The 19,694-nt window shown below is 43.2% G+C and overlaps 1 protein-coding gene across 1 annotated transcript in view; it reads right to left on the minus strand.

Moving 5' to 3' along the window:
* The window catches only part of LOC139153550 (long-chain fatty acid transport protein 2-like), an 88,007-nt gene extending 70,039 nt beyond the window's left edge, over positions 1–17,968 (minus strand). Inside the window, exon 1 of the mRNA XM_070727621.1 lies at positions 17,954–17,968. The gene's annotated coding sequence lies outside the window, so the exon portion shown is untranslated. The remainder of the gene's footprint in view (positions 1–17,953) is intronic.
* Between the last annotated feature and the right edge of the window lie 1,726 nt (positions 17,969–19,694).

Below are 19,694 nucleotides of genomic sequence, written 5' to 3' on the forward strand. Positions count from 1 at the left end.
TGACCAGTTGGTCAGATGGCTTTAAAAGGCAGATGAATGAATCTAAGGAACAGGGTTTCTAAATCTCCTGGACACTGGACAGCCAGTTTAGTGTATGTATTGAGATGTTGGCCTAAAAACCAGGGACTTTGAGTTCTAGTTCTGCCTTAGTCATGAAAGTGGGCTGGGTATGTTTGGGCCAATCACCATCTAAGCCCAACCCACCCACTTCACAGGTAGCTGTGGGCAAAATAGAAGGAATTATGTATATTTGCTGTCTTGAGTTTATTTATTTATTTATTTATTTATTTATTACATTTCTATTCTGCACTTCTCTTTTTTTCAGGTAAACATTTTTTTATTTTTTCTCTATACCAAATTTTTCAATACAATTTAAAATAGTTTCATAATACAATAAAAACAGTATCGAGTTAGTACGTCAAATTATAATTAACCACCCTCCAAAAGGTTTATTAGTTCCCAATTAAATACTTCCTGTTTCAATCCAGCCCCCCCCCCCCCCCGCCAATCTTGACTTCTAATTTTGTCGTCTAGATCAGTGTTTTTCAACCAGTGTGCCGTGGCACACTAGTGTGCCGCAAGACATGGTCAGGTGTGCCGCGAAGCTTAGAAAGAGAGAGAGAAAGGAAGAAAGACAGAGAAAGAAAGCAAGAGAGAGAGAAAGAGAAAGACAGAGAGAAAGCAAGCAAGAGAGAGAGAGAAAGAAAGCAAGAGAGAGAAAGAGAGGCAGGAAAGGAGGGAGAGATAGAAAGAGCAAAAAAGAGGGAGGAAGGAAGAAAGAAAGAGGGATGAACAGAGACGGGAAGGAAGGAAGAGAGAGAAAGAGGGAGAGAAATAGAGTGAAAGGGAGGAAGAGAGATAATTTTTTGTCCAAACTTTTTGTAGCCCCCCACTCCCGCCCCCCCCCCCGCTCAATGTGCCCCATAATTTTGTATATGTAAAAAATGCCGCAGCTCAAAAAAGGTTGAAAATCACTGGTCTAGATATCTGATTTTCTTCTAATTGAATTCAACCTTAATTTCTTTAAACCTTATTAGATTAGTATCTTTATCTTTTGGTAATTCAGGTATGCCCTACTGCCTACTCCCCCTTTTTATGTATTCTCCAAATCCTTTAAAAGAAAAAGAAGACTTTATTAACGAAAAATATAAAAAGAAAGTTATAGTTCAAAAAAAGGAAGGGAAAGAAAAAGAAAAGAAAAAGAAGAAAATGAGGGGGGGGGTATCAAATAAAGAACCAAATTCTATTATTATAACAATGTGAGCATTATTTTAAATCTTCAATTAATACTTACCATAATACTGTAATCATATTTCATTCTAAATAGTAATCAATTATTATTGAAATATTTATCATTTCATTGCCATTATCTTTCCCAATCTTTCATAATTTCAGTAATCCAGTGATCTAGATAATCTATTTATTTCTATATAATTCTATGCTTTAATAAATTTTCATAAATTGAAATATAGGTTAAAACAATACCCAAATGGATCTAACTACATCATTTGATAATTGGTACATATTTAATAATCTGTCATCCCTCCTCAAAATACCATCTTTGCCAATCCTCGGGACTTTTGTTTCTTATCATTTTAAACTCCCATATTTTCTCCTTCCCTCTCTTTTTACCAAAATATAAAATCTTTTTCATTTCCATCCTAATTTCTTTCTTACTCTGTCTTCGGAGAGGGGCGGCATACAAATCTAATAAATTGAATTGAAATTGAATTGAATTTCCGGTGTGTCAGTCATATCTATTCTTCATTTTATTAATGCTTAATGTAGTGCTTAAATCATTGAGAATATGACTATCAACCCCCTCTTCAATCAAACCATTTTCTAATTCATTTGTAAAAACCATTATTTTATCCGTGTTGTGTCCGTTAATCTGTTCCTTTTGAGAATGCCCCTCTATTTCCATTTCTATTTCCATTTCTCTGATGCTCATTCTGTTCCAGCTGTTGAAGACTCTTTTCTTCTTCTCCTTCAATTTCACTACAATCCTGATTGAAACTTTCAATGGGAAGAACGGTGTTGTCATTTCTATTTTACTTTCCATTCTTTGATTTCTTTAAGTACATCTTTGAACAAATCTCTTTATGTCTTCCATCTTTTGCAAAGTTAGTATATTAAAAAGCTTTATCCAAATATTCAATTAACCTTTGTATCGTCCAGAAGCCAAAATTGCCCAAAACAAATTATGTCCTCCTTTCCTTGTCTCTTTCCAAGTCCAAATAAAGTTCAAGTCCCAGATGTTCTCTTTCTATTTATTTTTCAGTTCCTCTTTATCACTTGTTGAAAAGAAAAAACAATCCGTCCAGTTCCATTGCATCAAGGACAAATTCAGTGAATAACAAATCCAACCAAATATTTCCTCAACTTCACCAGCAGATATCTTCCATATACAGTCTCATAATTATTTCCAATTCTTTAATTTTGGCCTCTGTAACAACTTTAAAATTTCAATTATGTAAATTCCAAAGGTCCAATCTTAAACTCCCGACTTTCCCAAATAAAACAATGTATAAAGTTCTTGGGTTTTTAAACAAATTTAAAAAATAATTTTAATGCCGAATAATGAATCCAAAAATAGTACAGCCACAGCCTTTTCCACTTCCACCCAACTTCCAGAATAAAGAAATTTTTAAAAGTCCGAATCAAGGTCCCCTCTGGCAAATTCACCCTTTTCAGCAAACTTTTATTCTTCTCAACCTCCAGCACAAGATCTTATATTTCTTCTCCTTTCAGATGACTCCCGACGCTTCAAAACCTATCTTTCCAGCACGTAGTCGCCGCGGCTATGGAGACTGAGGTCATTTTACCCACTGCCGGTCAAGGTTGCAAATCTACCTGTCATTGGGTGTGCCAGCCCCAACAATGACAGGAGATCAAGACCCCTTTTTCACCTCCCCTCCAGGGAGGATCTGGGCCAATCTGTCCAGAATCGACATTTCCAAACAGCGGGGATTCGACATCCCCCCACAAGTACGAAGGAGAAGCCTCAAGGTGACTCAGGACAGCATACAACATTATAAATATAACAATATATAAAGAAGCCTAAATACTATGAAAGGATTATACAAATTACTAAAAAACTTTAAAACACCATACACAGTCACACGCATTCATCCCATTCAATCATGCATAGTATCAGCCGGAGACAATCTCATCACTCACGGCCCTCATGCCCACTGGCAGAGGTAGGTCTTCAGAGCTTTACGAAAGAGCAGGAGGGAGGCCAGAGGGAATTTGTTCCAGAGGGCCAGGGCCACCACAGAGAAGGCTCTTCCCCTAGGCCCCGTCAGCTGACATTGGCTCTCTGAAATGTGCCCAGCCGGCTTTCAGGTACAGCATCAGCCACAACCCCAGGGAAGGGGGGGAGGAGTGACCATTATAGCCAAGGAGTCTATTAGCCTGCGCAGACTCGCTGCTCCAGAGATTGCGGGTTGTGAGTCCCTCCTTGTGAAGTTAGACCTAGGAGTTTAGGTGGGCTTGTTGCTCACATACCTGCCTCCCAGCTGCGTATCAACAGCCCTGCCTGTGCTGCTCGAGGAGGTAGCCAGGCTGGCGATGGGAGTCCCCCGGACTTATTGTCCTGGAGGACTTGAATCTGCTGTCGCTTGGCAAATCCTCTGGGCTAGCACAGGAGTTCATGGCCACCATGACAGCCATGGACCAGACCCAAGTAGTTCAGGGTCCGACTCATGAGGGGGGACACGCGCCCAACATATTTCTCTCAGAGCAGTTGAGCAATGGTCTGATATTAAGGGGCTTAGAAGTTGTCATGGTCAGACCATTTCCTGCTACGGCTTGACTTCAAGGTGCCAATCCTTCCCCACAGGGGGCGGAACTGACTAGGTGGTTCCGCCCCAGACGCCTGATGGATCCAGAAGGTTTTCAGAGGGCACTTGGGGTTTTACCGGATTCACTCGTCCACAGCTCAGCGGAGTCTCTTGCTGTGGTCTGGAACAGGACTGTGATGGAGACTTTTGACCGAATTGCGCCATTGCGACCATAGTTCCCTCTTAGCTGAGCAGTGAGCAATCGCTCACTTAAAAATCATCATCAACTCAGAGTTTTCCAAACCTGCCCAGAAGCCGAGAGGGAAAGAGGGAAGGAGAGAGAGAGGAAGAGAGAGAAACAGATAGAAAAAAGAGAGGAAGGAAAAGAGAAAGAAAAAGAATGGGAGTAAGGAAGAGAGAAAGAAAATCAAAATCTAGTTTGAAACTAGCTCAACTATTTAAGTGGCATTTTGATATTGATAGAGTTGCCCTATTATGAGCTCACTGTTATAGACACACAGTACAGTATTTTATTTTGAAATTCTCTGAGTCAAAACAGGGTGGGTTTTTTATTTATTTGTTTATTTGTTTGTTTGTTTATTTATTTATTTATTTATTATTTCTGTGCCGCCCAGTCCCGAAGGGACTGCCGCTCAGACACTATACTTTTCCGCCTATCCCACCAAAAAATTAGAGGGAACACTGCTTCTGGGTTCAATATTAAAAGTGTTGGTAACGTTCAGAATGGTTTTATCTGTCATGGGTACCTAGTTACTTAAGCAATTGCTTCTTCCTGGTTATATCTGCCCATCCCATCAGTTCTTTCAGGAAGAACTGGGCTCCCATTCACAAAGGAATGCCGGTAGGCCTCAACTCATGTTCTCATACCTCAGCAATGCACAATGGTTTTACTTGGAAAACTCTACTAATTATAAAGAGGAGGAGCCCCAATGGCAACTGTCCAAGTCTTGAAGAGCGACTGCCTCTGGGGTCTCCAGGGAGGCACCTGATTTGTCTGATGCTGTCAACAAAAAGTGTAACTTTTTAACAGCATCCAAGTTTAGTTAATTAGTCTACTTAAGTAGGAGGGGAAGCATGTATGAAAAGTCCTCCCCTGGAGCTTATTTACACTCCAGGCTAAGAAATATCTGGAGACTTTTTTTTTTAATTAATCCCCAAGCAAGCGGTGGCAATTAGTGCTCACCATCCTCAATTCTCAATTCCCCTTTTGGGAACATCCTTAGGGAGGCTGGTAAGAAGAAAAAAGACCATAAAACTGCAGCCTAGCCATCTTTCAAGTGTGGTTATGCAGGATATAGCAAGGGGACAAGCAGCAAGTGATTTGTAAAAGACCCGTCCCGGTTGTGTTCACATGATGTGGTTGTCCATACTTCACCATACAATAACCCAATTCTCTATAACAGACACCATGGGAAATAAAAGGTTATCTAATACTTAACCAGCTGGTATTATATGCTATTTCATTTTATATAGTGTTGTAAACTGATAGAAAGTATAATAATTGAATATTTGCTTACCCATTATTACCCATTAAATAAGTACAATTGGCTGGATTCCTATAACATGCTAATATTTTTTAAATATTTAAATATTTTTAAATTTGTCTGTTTACTTATGATTTGTTTCTACATGTTGTGAGCCGCCCCGAGTCTTCGGAGAGGGGCGGCATACAAATCTAAGTAAGAAATAAATAAATAAATAAGCAAACTACAACAAGTTAAATGCAACATAACTGGTCAAATTAAATTAAAAGAAGGAGTCCCAGCATTTGAACAGATATAATCTTAAACAACCAAGAATTCCTAGAACTTCCCAAGTATTTTGTCCTACTTCTATACTTTTTTGTTAATAACCTCAAGTTAAGTGGGCCAAACCTTAATCTTCTGTTTTATATGTTGCTGCACTTGATACTGAATTGGGGACAGTCCTGATGCAAAAATTTGACAGTAACTGAAGTATTCAGTTATTTATTTTTCAAAGCCCCAAAGAAGGAAACTTAAGCCCCAAAGTGAATAATGGAAAGTCTCAAGGTTTGGTTGTGGAACAATGAAATCTCTGTAATCATAGACAGCTAAACATTAGTTTGGCTGGAAAAGACTAGAAATGCTAGTATGGGTTTCACTCACTGATACCTTATGCTACAGCCATTCAGATGTGTAATTCAACATTAGTCAGGGCAAAGCATCGAGTTGCTGGCTTTCTGTCGTTTCTTTATGGAACTGATCCAGATATTTCTATCTGATAAACAGATATCAAACTCAGTAGAAGACTTGGAGACATGACATCTCTCTCGTCGCCAGTGAAATGAAGCAGACCACACAGGTATCTTTGAAGACGGTTCCGTTTATTCAGCTCTCTTGCAAGTGACTTCAGCAAGGAACGCGTCTGGGCTGTCAGTGTCAAAACAGCCCTATTTATACTTTAAAGGCTCGCGCCTAAAAGAAACGGCCGCGCGTCTTAACCAATCAGACGCGACCTTGATTTATTCACATTTTAAATTGACAGAGACAGTATTTTTACAGAATTTCTTTTTACAGACTTAACACCTTCAGTAAAGGGGTGTGGGATATGATAGAAAATGTAGAAAATAACAATAATCTGTCAACCAAGCACTCGAATTCAACTTGTAGACAATCAAAACTTATCAGATAAGACTTCTACACACAAAGAAAGACTCAGGGGAGGGGAGAATCTGTCTACAGACCTTCCTCCTTTGAAGTCAGATAAGATTGTTAGAAAGGAGGTCAGAAAGGAAGATGGGGGTCATAGCCATACAGTCAAAGCCCTCCCCCTTTTTTTGGGTATGAATTGAGACCTTAACTTTTTTGATCCTCTCTATCGACACCCCTGATTAAACATCAAAGGAAGACAAAGGGTGAGAACTAGCTATGTTTGTGGACATCAGATGAATTCTACCTGCTTAGTTACCTGACTGGGAAAGATAATGTTTCAAAGAACAGAATGTCCATCGATTTTTGTAATGCTAAGAATAAGGGGAAAAGTTGGCACAGTTCACAAAGTGACCTCTGCATGCTATGTATCAGGGGTGTCAAACTCAATTTCATTGAGGGGTCAATCAGGATTGTGTTTAACTTCCAGGGTCGTGATGAGTGTGGCTGGGGTGGGTGTGACCAGCTTGATGTCACTCATGTTGGAGACACCTGTGGTGGCACAAGCACTCTGCCAGCAAAAACAGACTCCAGAGCTCCATATCTGGCTGTGATGGTCTCCTGCAATCCTCTGCAGCAAAAACAGAGCTCAGGAGAGCTGCATATAGCCTTCCCAAACTCCATTTTCACTAGCAGAGGCACTGTGGGCACAGTCCCTTGCTGTTTCCAGGATGGCCTCATGGGTCACATCTAAGCAACCTGCAGGCCACATCTGGCCTCCGGGCCTCTGCTATATGTGACCCAATCCTGAGAATTTTAGTTAACTGCAAAATTCTTATTTCTTCCAGTTTTATCATTTACTATAATTCTGATGTATCCTTAGGATGGCAAAGCAGTGCTGTAATAAACAATCTACAGCTTCCAGTTTGGATTTGGTACAAATGTTTACCTTTATTTGCAACTTGCATTTGCTTAGATTTCTTTCTTTTGCATTCTGGTATAAAAGTATCTATGAAAACAGCGCTATTGTATCTAATAGAGGATTAATAGTAAAAAGATAAATAGCTGGTTTCTTGGTATCTGTCCTGAGGCAGAAATTTCAGGATCAGGCCTGCCGGTTCCGGTGAGACAGCAGGAAGGAGGATGGAGGTTGCTGCTCCGCCGAACTACAGTGTAACATCGCGAATATAGGACGATTTAACCTAAGTCAGCAAGCTTGTTCTGGTTGTTCTGAGGTGAGGTGTCCCTGTCTTTGGAGACCCCGATTCGGCATCTTTCTGTAGCGGTTTAGAGCTATTACAGCTGTGGACATGCCGAGAGCCAATCATCTGTGGTGCAGAAAATGGTGGCTGCCATAAAGAACTGAGCTACACTCCCAAGAGATTGAGTTGAGAACGAACTGAGAGCTGAGAGATCGATCTGGGAGAGCAGGCCAGGAGGTGAGAGATACAGATTACTGGCACTGGAGGTGATTAACAGCCAATGGAGCCCTGGCCCATTGAGCGGACACAGGACACTGGTGGGAGCGCTCGGTGTCGGAGGGTCTGTTGGATGGAGGGCCTGAATGGAGAAGTTGGACTGGCCGCTGTTGTGGAGGAGAAGGCCAATGAAAAGGAAGAGGAGGCTGAGGAGAATATCGAGAGAGCCGGCGGGCTGTGCCGAGGCTGGGTGGAGGTTATGCGGAGCCGCTGAGAGGGTGGAGAGCTGGAAATGTCACCCAGCAACAACGGAGGACATTGGAGGGTGACCAGGGTGACCAGCGAGAGTCGTGGGTGCCGTGGAAGTGGAGGAGCTGAAGACAGCAGCTGAGATAGAGAGAAAGGAACTGGGAGTGCTGACCAGTGGCAGCAACTAGCACCAAAGAGTCTGGGGACAGAATAACTAATATCAAGAGGAGATCAGTGTGCCCAGGACTTGGACATTTCCCATTGAACAATTCTAGAACTCAGCCAATTTAGAGGTTGGCACCATCTTGCTGCTGACTTGATTAATGAACTATTAAAGTACTGATGATGAGTGTAATCCGGGCCCTGGGCTCAAGCTACTGCTACTTAATCCAGGTCGGTGCTGCTACTCAATGCTAGGTCGGTGGTAAATAAAGCTCTTCTCATCTGGGATTTGATCCTGGATGAGAAGGCCGATCTGGTATGTGTGACTGAAACCTGGCTGGGCCTGGAGAGAGGAGTTCCTCTCTCTAAAAATATGCTCAGCTGGGTTTCAGGTATGGCATCAGCTGCGACCCCAGGGAAGGGGGGGAGGAGTGGCTATCATAGCCAAAGAGACTTTTTGCCTACGTAGACTTGTTGCTCCCAAGATTGCGGGTTGCGAGTCCCTCTTGGTGAAGTTGGACCTAGGGGTTCAGGTGGACTTGTTGCTCACGTACCTGCCTCCCAGCTACATGTCAACAGCCCTGCCATTGCTGCTCGAGGTGGCCGGGTTGGCTATGGAGTTCCCCAGACTCATTGTCCTGGGGGACTTTAGCCTACCATCACTTGGTGAATCCTCTGGGTTAGCAAAGGAGTTCATGGCCACCAGGAGAGCCATGGACTTGAGTCAAGTAGTTCAGGGTCTGATTCATGAGAGGGGGCACGCACCCAACATGATATTTCTCTCAGAGCGACTGAGTAATGGTCTGAGACTAAGGGGCTTAGATGTTTTGCCTTTCTCATGGACAGACCATTTTCTACTACGGCTTGACTTCAAGGCTCCAATCCTCCCCTGCAGGGAGGTGGAACCAATTAGATGGTTCTGCCCGAGACACCAGATGGACCCAGAGGGCTTTCTGTTGTGTCTCTGCCCAGAGATAGCGCGTTGTTGTCTCATTGGACGGTCCTTGTCACTAGTAGAAGTTGTTGACTTTTGGCGGGAGCGCGGCAGAGAGTTAATTGGCTGTTCCACACAAGTTATCTTTGGCCGAACCCCTTTGCCGTCTCCTAGATAAGAACAGAAAATGGGTCTGGGGACCATGGGAGGCGGGCGCTTTTATGGCCGTAAAAAAGTTCCTCACCTCCAACACTGTGCTGGCCCAGTATTCCTAGAGTTTGCCCCTGGTTTTGACCTGCGACACATCCCCCTATGGGGTGGGGTCTGTGCTAAGTCATAAACTTCCAAATGGTTCAGAGGTGCTCCTGGCGTTTTTTTCTAGGACTCTTGGCAAGGCCGAGAGAAATTTTTGCCACATCGACTGGGAAGCACTGGCTTTAATAGCCGGGGTCCGCCGGTTTCACAACTATCTTTATGGCTGGTCTTTTGATCTCGTAACAGATCACCAGCCACTCTTGGGACTCCTATCAGGAGATTGCCAGAGCCCAAATGCCTTATCCCCATGGATGCCCCATTGGAATTGTTTTCCTAGCCAACTACTCCTATCGCCTGCTTTACTGACCGGGGCGCCACATTGCCCATGCAGACGCCCTCAGCCGGTGTCCTCTGTCCTCTGTTTAGGGTGACTGACTCCCTTCTTAACTAGGGGGAGTTGGGGAGCCCTTGCAGAGCCCTGCCGAGGGTTTTAATACGTTTTTCGCTGATAAAATCACTTGGATCCAGATGGACCTTGACTCCAATTGGTGAGGTTATCCAGGACTGGACGCAGCAGATGGCATGCTGGGTGCAGCACTACTCTGAATTATATTCTAGAGAAAATGTGATAACCGATGAGGCTTTGGATAGCAGTGTCGGCTGACAATGAGTCAGTCGAGGTGACTAGGACCTGTCCTTGTCCATCAGTCTGAGAGGAGTTTGACCTGGTGACACCTGATGAAGTGGACAAGGCCATTGGAGCTGTGAGTTCCGCCACTTGTTTACTGGATCCATGTCCCTATTAGCTGGTTTCGGCCAGCAGAGAGGTGACACAGAGGTGGGTCCAGGAGATTGTCAATGCTTCTTTGAGGAGAGGGTCCATTCCGGCTCCCTACAAGGAGGCACTTGTGTGCCCCCCCCCTCCTCAAGAAGCCTTCACTGGACCCAGTATTACAATCACACATATCTATCAGGGTGCTGACTATGATACAGACCACTCCTTGGTGTGCAGCAGAATAAAACTGCAAACAAAGAGATTGCATCGCTTGAAGAAGGAAGGAAGACCACGAATCGACATCAGCAAGACCTGTAACTAGGGCAAAGTGGAGGAATTTGCACATGCATTAGAGGAAACACTCGCCGGGCAAGCTAAAGCAAATGCATCCAAACATGGGAATATTTCAAGAATACTGTCTATAACCCCGCCCTCTCAGTATTTGGTAAGAAGGTCAGAAAGACAGCATATTGGTTTAAAGCCCACTCAAAGGAGCTGGGCCACTGAGGAAAAAAGGAGAGCACTGATTGCATATTAAGCCTGCTCCAGTGTGCACAATCTACAGGTTCTGCTAGCTGCTTGCACCAGGCTGCCAGGAGATGTGCAAATGACTATTGGTTGCAGCTTTGCTCTTAGATCCAGATAGCAGCTGGATAACAGCAGAGTAAAATAAAGGGGATGTATAATGGCATCAAGCAGGCCTCGGGACTAACACAGAAGGAATCTGCCCCTTTAATGTTTGCTACAGGTGAGGTTATCCAGGACTGAACGCAGCAGATGGCATGCTGGGTGCAGCACTACTCTGAATTATATTCTAGAGAAAATGTGATCACCGACGAGGCTTTGAACGGCATTGAGTGCCTGCTTGTCTTGAGGAACTTGACAGTGAGCCAGCATTAGAGAAACTAAATGCAGCTCTGGACGCCCTCGCCTCAGGCAAGGCACCTGGGAAGGATAATATCTCTGCCAAAGTTTTGAAGTGCTGGAAAGAGTTCATCTCCACAGAACTGCATGAAATCTTCTGTCTCTATTGGAAGGAAGGTGGAGTACTGCAGGACATGAAGGCTGCAAATATCATCACACTAGATAAGAACAAAAGTGACGGGGCAACTGTAACAACTACTGTGACATCACTCTTCTTAGTGTGGCAGGGAAGCTGCTTGCCCGTGTCGTATTGAAGAGGCTCCAGGTGCTTACTGAGAGAGTCTATTCAGAATCACAGTGTGGATTCTGAGCCAACAGGTCCACTACGATATGGTATTTTCTCTTAGACAACTGCAGGAGAAATGCACGGGACAAAGACACCCACTTTTTGTAGCGATTATAGATCTTACGAAAGCTTTCGACCTGGTTAGTAGGAGACAGCCTTTATAAAATCCACCTCAAGAACGGCTGTCCACCTCAACTCCTCAACATCATAAGATCTGCTGTTGAGGAAATGAAGGGCATGGTAGTCTTTGATGGCTTAGGATCAGATTCCTTTGACATTCAAAATAGAGTGAAGCAGGGCTGCATCCTTGCACCAACTCTATTCGGGATCTGTTTTTGCTGTTATGCTGAAGCTTGCTTTTGGAACTGTAACAGAGGGAGTCTATCTCTGGACCAGATCAGACAGAGACCTCTTTAGCATCTCTAGATTGAGAGCAAAGTCTAAAGTCCATCTGAAATGCTTACAGGATTTCCTCTTCGCTGACTATGCTGCTGTTACTGCCGTTATTGCTCATTCTGACGAAGACCTTCAACAACTCATTGACTGTTTTAGGAAGGCCTGCCAAGATTTTGGATTAACAATCAGCCTGAAAAAAATGCAAGTGATGGGTCAGGATGGGGATCTACCTCCCCATATTACAATCTTTGCACAAGAAGGTCATCCATGACTTTGTGTATATTGGCTCAACCATTGGTGACACACTCTCTCTAGGTCAGCGGTCCCCAAACTACAGCCCGCAGGACAGATGCGGCCCACTGAGGCCATTTACCCAGCCTGCGGCAGCGCACAAACTTTTACCCATATAAATATAATAAGCTCCCGAATCGGTCTGCTGTTGAGCATCTGAAACTCCAGAAGAGACGTCTAGAGAAGCGATGGAGGAAGAGTAAGTCTGAATCCGACCGAACACTTGTAAGAGCTCATATTAAGAGTTACAAAGTGGCGCTCAAGGCGGCAAGATGCGTGTATCATGCCGCCTTGATTGCATCAGCAGAATCTTGCCTGGCCGCTCTGTTTAGGGTGACCTGCTCCCTTCTTAAACAGGGGGGAGTTGTGGAACCCTTGCAGGGCAGTGCCGAGGACTTTAACACATTTTTTGCTGATAAGGTCGCTCAGATCCGGGCGGACCTCGACTCCGATTGGATAACAGAGTCGACTGACAATGAGTCAGGTGAGGTGACTGGGGCCCATATGTGCCAGTGCCTGGAGGCTGTTAGGGTCTGGATGGGTGTCAACAGACTCAAATTCAACCCGGATAAGACAGAGTGGCTGCGGGTTCTGCCTCCCAAGGACAATTCCATCTGTCCACCCATTACCCTGGGGGGTGGAATTATTGACCCCCCTCAGAGAGGGTCCGCAACTTGGACGTCCTCCTTAATCCACAGCTTACCTTAGAGAACCATCTTTCAGCTGTGGTGAGGGGGGCGTTTGCCCAGGTTCGCCTGGTGCCCCAGTTGCGGCCCTATCTGGACCGGGACTCATTACTCACAGTCACTCATATCCTCATTACCTCTACATGGGGCTACCTTTGAAGAGTGTTCAGAAACTTCAGGTCGTGCAGAATGCAGCTGCGAGAGCAATCATGGGCTTCCCCAGGTATGCCCATGTTACGCCAACACTCCACAGTCTGGATTGGTTGCTGATCAGTTTCCGGTCACAATTCGAAGTGTTGGTTATGACCTATAAAGCCCTTCATGGCATCGGACCAGAATATCTTTGGGACCGCCTTCTGCCGCATGAATCCCAGCGACTGGTTAGGTCCCACAGAGTTGGCCTTCTCCAGGTCCTGTCGATGAAACAATGTCGTCTGGCAGGACCCAGGGGAAGAGCCTTCTCTGTGGCGGCTCTGACCCTCTGGAATCAACTCCCCCCGGAGAATTAGGACTGCCCCCACCCTCCTTGCCTTTCGTAAACTCCTCAAAACCCACCTCTGTCGTCAGGCATGGGGAAATTGATCCCCCTGGGCCGTTCCAGCTTTGTGTATGGTATGTATGAGATGCATGATTGTCTTTTATACTAAGTGTTTTTAAGTGTTTTTAAGTGTTGCATTTGTATTGTTTGTGTTGTGAGCTGCTCCGAGTCTACGGAGAGGGGTGGCATACAAATCTAATAAATAAATAAAATAAATAAATAAGACACTGGAAAAGTGATTTATGATCAGTTTTCACACTTATGACCATTGCAGCATTCCCATGATTATGTGATTAAAATTCAGGCTCCTATATTCATGACAGTTGCTCTATCTGGGGCCATATGATCTCCATTTGAAACACAACCTTGGCTTCCATTAAGCAAAACCAATGGGGAAGCCAGATTCACTTAATGACTGTGTGGTTTATTTATTTGTTTATTTTGTTTGTTTGACTTATATGCCGCCCTTCTCCGAGGACTCAAGGTCCTTACAAACACTTACAAACTGCAGTCATTCGCAGTAAAAAAAAGATCATAAAATGGGGCAAAATTTACTTTACAACTGCCTTGCTTAGCAATGGAAATTTTGTGCTAATTGTGGTCATAGGTTGAGGACTACTTGTGGAATGGAATGGAAGGATAGAATAGAATGGAATGAACTAGACTGGACTAGACTAGATTAGACTACACTAGACTAGACTAAATTACACTAGACTAGACTACACTAGAATAGAATAGTTGGAAGGTGTTAATACTTTGTACAAAACAATTGGGTTTGCTCTCTTTCTTTTTTAATTTTCTTCTTTCTTTCTTTCTTTCTTTCTTTCTTTCTTTCTTTCTTTCTTCCTTCTTTCTTCCTTCCTTCCTTCCTTCTTTCTTCCCTCCCTCCCTCCCTCCCTCCTTCTTTCTCTCTCTCTCTCCCGAACTGGTCCAAATTGGTAGCATTTCACCCCTGCCCAGTGCTTTTTCAAGTCTCTGGGTGCCACTCTATGTCCATCCAGTTAGCCACGCCCACTGGTAACCACCATCCAGTGACATATCCAGCTGCCACGGTAGCTGCCTAGGCTGACAACCAGCTGGCGTCAATTATTCTCTTTGACGCTCAGCACGTCCCGCCAGGTGGCGCATGGCTGCTGTGGAAAGCCACTGGGACAAATCACCTGGGCAGTGCAGGCTCGGCGGGGGACAACTCAGACTGTTGGTGCCATCAGCTGTTGGGTTGCCACCACCGGTGAGCCACCGCCTTGCTTGGTGCTCCCGTTGCATTCTTCTCCCCCACGTATGGTGAGCCCCAGGCTGGGACTGAATATCAAGTCTGTTGAGATCCTTTTGTATCTCAAGGCTATCTTCTGGAGGGTTGGTTATGTCAAGAATAAACAATGTTCTAGGGGCAGCTGTCATAATCTTGAATGATTGCTAAGTGATTGGTCACATATTGAGGATTACTATATTACCAGCAAATATACATGAACAATATTCTGCTATTTTGCTGCCATCTACTGGTCATCTGCATTTTGCAGAACAGATGTAGCAGCCCTAAGTTTTGCTGTGTTTTAACAAATTAATAGAGGATTTGTCAATGAATATTACCTAGGTCAGGGGTCCCCAAACTTTTTACACAGGGGGCCAGTTCACTGTCCCTCGGACTGTTGGAGGGCCAAACTATAAAAAAAACTATGAACAAATCCCTATGCACACTGCACATACCTTATTTTAAAGTAAAAAACAAAATGGGAACGTACTATTTAGAGGGGGGGGGAAGAAGTTTGAAATTCATATATGTTTATGTTTTGTTTTTAATTTTCTTTTGTTAACATCTGATTGGCTATACAAGGTTTTCTTGGCTTATGAAAAATGTATAAAGAAAGAAGGAAGCACTTTGGCATAATGGTTAATAAGTTAGAAATATAATTGGTGGTGTACTTTTTTGAGGAGGGAATTTAATTAAAAGAAAATGAATGTAACTGGATGACAAAATTAGAAAAAAAACTTTTGCAACTTTTTTGATGATTGATATTAGTTACTAACAAAATACCGCATTTTATTCATGGAAAATTAGATGTGCTCCTGTCACTCACCAGCGGGCCGGATAAATGGCCTCAGCGGTCCGCATGTGGCCCGCGGACCGCTAACCTAGGTAAATGCATCTTTGATGTTCACAAGGGGAATGGCAGTGCATATACCTGTGCTATAATTGTAGGAACAGAGAAAAGTTTTCTATCTTCTTAAGGAGTTTTCAGACAGCATCTGCTTGTTTACTGGTCCCATTGTATTCCGGATTTGATGAATTCTTAATCTGCTGCTCTTTCAACTTCTCTTGTGTGCACATTACCCTACTGAAATCAACTGGCTAGTTCAATCTCACTATTATTTCCTGAAATCGATTGAGGCAAAAGCTGAAGTAAACATTTTGGGTAGATGAAGATTGTAGAGGGCAAGATGTAGATGTAAACAGAAAGGGGCTGGTGGGCATGTGGGAAGAGTGGTTATTTTCTCAATGTTTTCCTCTTTGTGCTGATCTTTTATTGTTTAGCCTTAAGTATTGTTTAGCCTTTTAGGAATTACGGTTCAATTTTCATGAGTTTCTCATCTCAAAATGGAGAGAATTGTACCACAAATTTTTAATGGAATTACTGGAGAAATGCCAGAACAATAGGAATACTGAGATTTGGAGATGACAAATAAACCTGGGGCATTCATTCATTCATTCATTCATTCATTCATTCATTCATTCATTTATTTATTGGATTTGTATGCCGCCCCTCTCCGCAGACTCGGGGCGGCTAACAACAGCAGCAAAACAATATATAACAAAATCCAATACTAAAAACAGTTAAAAGCCCATTATATAAAAACCAATCATACATACAGACATACCATGCATAAAATTGTAAAGGCCTAGGGGGAAAGTATATCTCAGTTCCCCCATGCCTGGCGGCAGAGGTGGGTTTTAAGCAACTTTCGAAAGGCAAGGAGGGTGGGGGCAATTCTAATCTCTGGGGGGAGTTGGTTCCAGAGCACTGGGGCCACAGAGAAGGCTCTTCCTCTGGGTCCCACCAAGCGCCATTGTTTGGTTGACGGGACCCGGAGAAGACCCACTCTGTGGGACCTGACTGGTCGCTGGGATTTGTGAAGCAGAAGGCGGTCCCTGAGGTAATCTGGTCCGGTGCCATGAAGGGCTTTATAGGTCATAACCAACACTTCGAATTGTGACCGGAAACTGATTGGCAACCAATGCAGACTGCGGAGTGTTGGTGTAACATGGGCATATTTGGGAAAGCCCATGATTGCTCTCGCAGCTGCATTCTGCACGATCTGAAGTTTCCCAACACTTTTCAAAGGTAGCCCCATGTAGAGAGTGTTACAGTTTACTGTATACAATTTACTCATTGTTGCTAAATGACAGTTCAAATCTAGCACATGTAGGTCACCATTTATTTTGTCCTCAAGAGGGTTTGGTGTGATTTCTGATATTGGGTATGATATGAGATCCATGACAAGCAGAGGTTCATATAGTAGGATGGATATGTATAGAGCAGCTGAACAGGGTCTATTCCACTGTGGGTTCATCAGAATTTAAGTAGTTCTCGATTAAAGTGTCAATGAAGGACCATCTAGTTTTAGTTTTAACCATTTTTTTTCAAACTTGGCAACTTTAAGTTGAATGGACTTCAATACCAAGAATACCTCTGCTGTATGCTGGCTGAGGGATTAGATGTGTTGAAGTCTGCATATTTTAAAGTTACAAAGTTTGAAACAAACTGGTCTTGACTGTTATTTTCTCCTCCCAAATGTAGTTTGTGTGTGCACTTCAATTAACACTGCCCTCTAGTGGTTAAATTACATATTTAGAAAAGAATAGAATTATTTAAAATGCTGTACAATCAGCCCAGAAATGTATTAACAAGGGAATCAGTTCTCAACAAATGAACCAGCAAACAGGTGGCATAACCAAGATTATGGTTGTTATTGCAAACCACCTTCCCAGACTGAAGGAAACCAGCAACTGGCAGATGACCTTAATATTTTTTACTGCAGGTTTGAAAGGAAACAAACCATGGTTACTAAACTGTGGCCTGATTTACAGACAGTGCTATCCTCAAACATAAACATGGCTTAGCATGTTGTGTCAACTTGAGATATCTGAATTTTTAAAAGTAACAAAAGGAATCTTATGAAAGCAAAACCACATAAATTCATGTATTGCTAATGTCAGATTAAAACATAGACTGCAAAGACTTACGTTCTGGATTTGTATATATGCTTATATGAAATAGTTAAGAGCTGTATTTCCCAATAGAACAAAGATTAGGGGGAGGTAAGTGGCAGGGGTGAGTTGAACTGCCCCTGCAGTCATAAGTGTGGTGGGATTCAAAGTAACCATTTTTTTCACCTGACTGTGGAGGTGTTGCAAGGGTCATAATTTCAGCTTGGACATAAGTGTTAGTCATTTAATGCTGCTATAACTTCAAATGCTTGCTGAATGGTAATTAAGAACTACCTATATGATAAGCTTGAACAGAATGAGCTTTCTAATGCAGACCCGATCTAGCAGACAGAGTCAATTGATTAGTTTATGGCTCTCAGCATTGCACAGACCAAGAAAATTAATTAAATCACTCACCAAATTAAGCTTCTGCTAATCGAATCACTGAGATAATGATACTTTTCTCGACTGGACTGGAGTTTCTATCAGATGTAGAATTGGTTTCCAGATTCTCCCAGCCGCAAACTGGTTCACAAACTGGAGAAATTGGGGAAAATTATCTTCATGAAAAGGAGTATAAAGGCTACACATAGGACAACACATATGTCATCATCAGGCTCAAAATGGGTCATGCTTTGTCAAAATCAGTTGCAACTTCTATTACTCATTAATAAGATGCTACAGCAGTGTTTTACAAAGTGAGCAACACCACCCCCTGGGGGGATGACTTAGGAGGGTGCTAAGAGGCAAGGGGGACAGCAGGGGGTGCTAAGAGGCCACCTGAAAGCAAGAAAGAATGTTTTATTTATTTATTTAGTCCAATACAAATGAGGGTTTTAGTGGGTATACATACATACATATATATGTGTGTATAATATATATAAGTTTGAATTCAGCAAAAAAAATGTGACAGACAGACAGACAGACAGACAGACAGACAGACAGACATACATATTCGTAGATTTTCACGGGTACAGGTATGATGGTCTTGGTATATTCGGGTTTCTTCCCGTGTAGGATTTGGAAATTTCTGGCGACGTTTCGACGAGATCCCACTCGTCATCTTCAGGCTGGTGTTTCTGTCCTTGTTCTAGGGCGAACACAGCGAGACCTGAGCTGCCTTCCTTCTATAAATACTAACAAAGTAACAGGAGAGTAAATGCACGTGTTGCAGAACATAAGAATGCATTAAGGAAAAAAGAAAAAACCTCCTCCCTTTTCCAACACTTCAAAACTACAGGACATGAAATTGATTTTGACAGTTCCAAATTAATTTCCAAAACAGAACACTACAGCAAAAGAATAATCATGGAAGCCATCGAGATAGAAAAACATTCCCAAAATATGAACAAGCGGGATGATACCTCCGACCTACCAGACATCTGGAAACCAGCCCTCAAACGTATCCCAGGCATAGAAACTGAAACCAGTTCAGTTCAGAAACTGAAACCAGTTCAGTTCAGAAACTCAGAACACACATTGCAAAACAATCAAGTAGCCTGCAAGCTCCAACTACTCAGGATATCACGCCTAATCTACAACCATTAACTAATCAGCATACCTCAGTTACATCAACGACCCCAGGTGTTACCCCACTGACTCACCGGGAAGTTTCTACACAGCAGGCAATTGCTGAGCCATCAAACCACACCCAGCCACCAGTATTTATAGAAGGAAGGCAGCTCAGGTCTCGCTGTGTTTGCCCTAGACCAAGGACAGAAACACCAGCCTGAAGATGAGAGTGGGACCTCGTCAAAACGTCACCAGAAATTTCAAAATCCTACAAAGGTATAGGAGATATAGGAGAACAATAGGACAAGGGACGGAAGGCACTCTAGTGCACTTGTACTCGCCCCTTACTGATCTCTTAGGAATATGGATAGTGGGGGGCACTAAGGATGAATTTGTAGCACCAACGGGGCGGTGGACTGAAGAGGTCCAAAAATATTGCATTTCAGTGAATTTATCTCAAGCAAGAACAAACCACTAGCTATAGTTGGCCTTATGTAGAAGTCTTATTTGAAGTTAGATTTACAGTATCACAATTGCATTCACAGTTAATATTTTGAAAAGCCACCCATTTCTCTCTTTAAGCGAAATGGTGGTTGTATCCAAAAGGTTGTAAAACTTTGGACATTGTAACTGAGAATGAAGCAGG

Source organism: Erythrolamprus reginae, chromosome Z (assembly GCF_031021105.1).
Source record: "Erythrolamprus reginae isolate rEryReg1 chromosome Z, rEryReg1.hap1, whole genome shotgun sequence".
NCBI classification, from domain to species: domain Eukaryota; kingdom Metazoa; phylum Chordata; class Lepidosauria; order Squamata; family Dipsadidae; genus Erythrolamprus; species Erythrolamprus reginae.